Source organism: Myotis brandtii, unplaced genomic scaffold (genome assembly GCF_000412655.1).
Source record: "Myotis brandtii unplaced genomic scaffold, ASM41265v1 scaffold4, whole genome shotgun sequence".
Lineage (NCBI taxonomy): Eukaryota > Metazoa > Chordata > Mammalia > Chiroptera > Vespertilionidae > Myotis > Myotis brandtii.
This window is the reverse complement of record NW_005365371.1, coordinates 6,722,773-6,728,182: the sequence shown is the minus strand read 5'-3', so window position 1 is coordinate 6,728,182 and position 5,410 is coordinate 6,722,773. Positions and strand designations below refer to the sequence as shown.

The 5,410-nt window shown below is 38.2% G+C and overlaps 1 protein-coding gene across 6 annotated transcripts in view; it reads left to right on the top strand.

The window, feature by feature from the left end:
- The window catches only part of OPA1 (optic atrophy 1 (autosomal dominant)), a 98,426-nt gene extending 93,335 nt beyond the window's left edge, over positions 1-5,091 (top strand). For 5 of the 6 annotated variants that reach the window (XM_005873201.2, XM_005873202.2, XM_005873200.2 and 2 more), the window contains one exon: positions 1,863-1,990. The gene's annotated coding sequence lies outside the window, so the exon portion shown is untranslated. Of the gene's footprint in view, positions 1-1,862; positions 2,495-2,678 lie in introns of those variants that run through there. The other variant, XM_005873199.2, reaches the window with a different exon arrangement.
- The last annotated feature ends 319 nt before the right edge of the window (positions 5,092-5,410 follow it).

Genomic DNA, 5,410 nt, shown 5'->3' with positions numbered 1-5,410 from the left:
GCTGCCGCTCCCCAGGCCGGCCTGAGGCTCAGACAGCTGCGCCTAGCTGCGAGGCCCGAGGCTCAGGCAGCCATGGTGGCCGCCAGTGGAGGCAGCAGCAGGGTGATGGGGATGGCGCCTTCCCCTGATCGGCCAGGTCGCCTCCAGCAGAGGGAGGCCAGACTGCGGCTTAGGCTGGGGGCTGAGGCAGAAGAGTTTAGGGACGATCAGGCCGGCAAGGGGGCAGTTAGGGGCAATCAGGCCGGCAGGCAGGCAGAGGCAGTTAGGGGCGGTCAGCCAGGCAGGCAGAGGGGTTAGGGGCGATCAGGCAGGCAGGCAGGCGAGCAGTTAGGAGCCAGCAGTCCAGGGTTGTGAGAGGTTTAAACCAGCAGTCAGACATCCCCTGAGGGGTCCCAGATTTGAGAGGGTGCAGGCCAGGCTGAGGGACCCCCCCAACCCCGTGCATGAATTTTGTGCACCGGACCTCTAGTATAGGATATAATCATTTTATTGTGAGCCTTATCCTAAGCAGCCTGTGTAACACAGAACTGGAAGGAGTACAGAAATGTGAAGGAGTCCCTCCCTAGCTGCTCTCAGTTCAGAAAAGGACCTGCTTTCCTGTGCTGTTGGGGTAACCTGTTAATGAAAGCAGGTGAGAAAGGGAAGCGCAGCTCCGTCCAGCAGTACACCAGCAATGAATGAGAGAGGAAGAAGTTAGAGAGCTTTGGAGTACAGCTTTATTATTGTTTTGTTGGTCTCATAAGTTAAGACAGATGAGCAGATGTATACAAAAACATATCTAGAAACTAAATACCAATCATCTTTAACACAAGCCAAAAATAATTCATTGTTTTTAAGTGTCTATGTTTGTAAAAGTTTTACACAACTTCAGTGTATGAAAATTTTTTTAAAACATCATAAAGTGTTATGATATCTCCTTTGTCATCACAATTACTAGCAATAGTTAATGTTAGAGATAAACATTTTGACAGCCTTCTTGATTTGGAAATTCTCTTCAGCGCCAAGTTCACTTGATTGTTTTGTTTGTTTGTTTACAAATTTGTTTTGGGGGGATGGGAAGTCATGTATGTCACAGAAACCCCATTAAAAATATAAGCTACGTTTCTGTCTTTTTTAATGAAAAGCCAGCCAGTGCTTTACACAGTAGTCCCATCCCTCAGATGGTCAGTGTGACAGCTAGAGTTACTGTTGCTGCTGGAACAAGCCTTTTACTTGCCACAGTGTCTGTCCCAAGTGCAGGCCACTGCAATCCAAAGAGCCAGGCAGCAGTGGTATTTGTACACAGAAACCATCCGACTTTCTTTGTTCCCTGCTTGTCTGTAGTTTCTAAGGCCCTTCTCATCCCTTGGGAAGTATGACTCTGTAAACTATTACAAATATCTATGAATTAGAAAGATTATAGATTTTAATGTACCTTGCAAATCCATTTAAAAGAATAACTCTGGCAAAACGGTAGCCTTGCTTTATCCTGATCATTTTATAAAAGTTACCAAGCATCTTAAAGAAGTTTCTCAATGGTAGTTTTAACATGTGTTGAGTTCCTCTGCTTATTTTAAGTAAATAGCTAATTCCGATATTTGCTGAAAATCTTTATTCCCATCACAATCATACATAGATTCGATTCCTCCTACCGATCAGTTTTAATATGCTATGTTTTTACTTCTTTCTCTAAGAAATTAACTTCAGTATTTTTTTATTCATATATAATGTTTGATGAAATTAATATTCATTATAGTAGGTGATATTTTAAATTTAATAAAACTAGCACATTGCAAACTTAGACAGTTAAGCTTTGGTATTTTTGTGATCATTCAGTAATGTCTCCCCAGACCTAAAATTATCAAATGTGTTTATTTTTACAGAACCCTACTTATTATATCATCACCTTGGCATATATGAAGAAAGAAAACTCCAAAGTCTTTTTCCTGCCTTTTTTCCTTCTGCTATCCCACCTTTCCAAACATAAAATAAAGTCATGGGGTAAAAATCATTCATGTGTGTTAGAGGCACCTAAACCACCAGCTGCCTTTTGAACAGAAGAGCAGGGTAAATGGCATTAGCATCCTATTTTATTGTATTGAAGTGACAAATTGGGGTAATGTAAGTGGTATGACCATTAGGTTCAGTCCTTAAAGATAAGAAACTTGCTCTCCTGCCTGTTGTCTCATTTATGGTGGCACTAGTTCAACTAATTCATTAGCTGATGTTACTCCACGTCAGTTTCTTTCCCAGAAAAAGAATGCTAGGTGTTTTAAATAAAACTTATAGAAATTTTCTAAAAGCTATCAACTGTATATAAAATGATGGTAACCCGCTAAGTTGTCTGTATCTGTAATGTTCTATATCCAGAAACTCTTTGACCACAATAATTCAGTTTATATTTGTCACATGGAAGAAAACTAACTAACGAGAGCCCCTCAAATCAGGTGATTTGGATTATAATTCCACGAACTTTCAGTGAAAGATTTCAACCCTGCCTTGACAGTTTAGAGCAGTGGTTCTCAACCTTGGCTGCACATTAGAATCACCTGGGAATCTTTTTAAAATCCTGATTTCTGGGCCTCATCCTCCGGAAATTCTGTTTCTTTGTTATGAATGTTGTGGCCTCACCCCATAACAAAGAAACAGAATTTCCGGAGGATGAGGCCCAGAAATCAGGATTTTAAAAAGATTCCCAGGTGATTCTAATGTGCAGCCAAGGTTGAGAACCACTGGTTTAGAGAGCTGCCTGAGAAGCCCAGGCACTAGCAGCTTACCTATTTGATTCAGCTGATGTTTTTGTACTCTCTGTATCTATTTGAAATCCATTCATTTTGGATGCTGTATACTTAAGCTAGGCTTTCTGTTAACAGTGGTTTTTTTTTTCCCTGTTGACAGAGCTATTGGGTTGTGACACAGGATAGGGAAGATTAAGAATAATCAATTGACTAATTACATTTAGACTATTGTCAAACATTTCACCTAGGCATCAGGAAAAGGCCTTCTTTCATCTGACTATTTTAAATAGAAATTATTTCAACAATTAGAATAATGTTGACCATCCCCCTCTTAACTGAACATTTAAAGGAAAATATAAAATTTAATTTATTGCAATTCAATTACAATAACACCCTCACAGCATTTTCATGTTTTATAAATATTTCTTATTGGCTAAAGAGCTTTAAAGCAAAAAAATAAGCCATTTTTTATTTAAAGTGTCTTTCTCATTTAACTCTGCTCTTTGCTGCCATCTCATTACCTTTATTATTCTAATAACAAGGCCCATTGTGTGACAGTTTTTTACAGTTTACTTAATTTTACAATTTTTTTGGAATTATGTTTTGGTAACAGTTCCTTGCCACCCGGCATTTTTTTTTTTTAATTTAGCATCAGTACGTCCTTCATCATGATCTCTCTCAAGATCTGATACTTAATATGCAAGTTTGAAGGATAATCACAAAGGACAGAAATGTAGAGTCCAATGAACACTTGTTTTATACTGTTTCCTGAGCATGGCAGACCCAGCTTTCAGCAGCTGGCAGCATGTACATTGTTATTTGGTAGAGGAGTGGTCAAGAACATTTCCTGTCTTAGATTTAGGGATCCTGGGTGAAAGGGAAGGGGGCTCCCCTGTGAGATGACCTTCCTAGTTAACTTCCACCAACTAGTGCTGGCCAGTAGGTAAACCCCGCATTGAAGCTGACATCATGCAATTATTAATTCTTTTGTAGTTGTACAAGAACTTTACAACTACAAATCTATTTCTGAATCAAAAAGGAAATAGGACCATATTTATTTCTAGATAGGAAAAAAATGCCCTCATTTGCATTTCCACTGATTTCTCCCAAGAAAAAGGCTGATGTTAAGTAAGTATTTTTAGCCCATCCCCTTGCATAAATTTAAGAAAGGGGGTTGGGTGACCTTATTTCTTTGAGATCAGTATTTGTAATTTAAATATATAAATAGATGATAAAAATGAATATTATTAAAAATCCCATACAGGAGTCCAGACGTTTTCCCATCCTCCTCAGTAATATGACATATCTCATGGATAATATATAGATTTTCTTTTTTGCTGATCTCATACTAAGCATGCTTTTTTTTTTTTGGAAGCTAGGTACTTATTAAAAGCAGATGTTAATAAGAAAATAAAATTATGATTCTCAACAGTAAATTCTCTGTGTTGTGTCTGTAGTTCAAAAATTACAAATGATTCAGATTTAAACAAATCACTTCAGAAATCCAATGTACAGAAGTTAAATTCCAACTAGACTAGGAATTATTTGTTTTTCATGTCGGGATTTGCCGGAAAATAGCATGAACAAAGCTGTGTATGGAAGACTGAACAACTGGAAATAAATTATATCTAAAATGTACTCAGTCAGGGTCTCAATTTAAACAGTCAGCCTGGAGGCAGTGCACAGTGGGAAACGGGTTCTTGTGCTTTGTGGCTGAACCATCTGAGCTGTACTTGTAGGTGGAGCAATCGCCCTTTTTTAGTAGCTTAATTGTCTGCTCTCTTTGTATTATCCCCGTTTTCCAGCCTTTGCTCCAACAGACTCCTTCCCACAACAGCCTCCAAATGCAAATGAATAGAGTAAAAGTGAGTAGGGAACATTGCAGAGTGGAGCTTCCTAACCTTAAGATTTGGGAACTTTACATACGATAACACTCAGGATGTAGCTTTAAAAGATAAATCCCTTAGTTAGTTAATCATTTTATATTTATTTATTTTAGATTGATTTGTGTGTGTAAAGAAATATGGTATTTTAGTTTTCCAGTAAAGGGGATCAAAGTAATGCTTTTTATCTCAATTCTCTATGCTGAGCATAAGCTATAGTTTCAGGCCCTTTAGCCGTATGGAAATGTGCTTACAAATATGCTTACCTTTTGAACAATCATGACTATGTTTAAATTCTTAAAACAACCTTGTTTTTACTTGTCACTGTGAGTGAACTTTGTATTTTTTTTAAAAACCTTCATACTACATGTAGATGTTATTGCAATTTATCTTTTGCCTGTGCCTGTGGCTTTCACCCACAAATGCTGTGTGTTGTACCTATTTGAAGGTCATTTGTGTAGATTAGTAATTAAAGATCTTATCCAAAGAGAGCATCTTTTAAGAGTTCTCTGTTTTAATGAGGGAGGGAGGAAGAGAGAGACAGAGACACCTCTGCACCTACAGTCACATTGGACCCCGCAGTATAACCAAATTCATGGTATAGCAAGCCTCTCAACGCGGCTCTTCTATCTCGGTGCATTAATTTCATGGGCCTCACATTTCACAGTTGTAATCGTATGGTCACACAATGCCTTCTTTCCTGTCTTGATACTTGTCAAAACATTTTGGTGGTGTTGTTTTTTAATAAAATATATCAAAAATGTTTTTAAATTACATTTTGCTGCTATTGTCAGCATGTTCACTAATGAT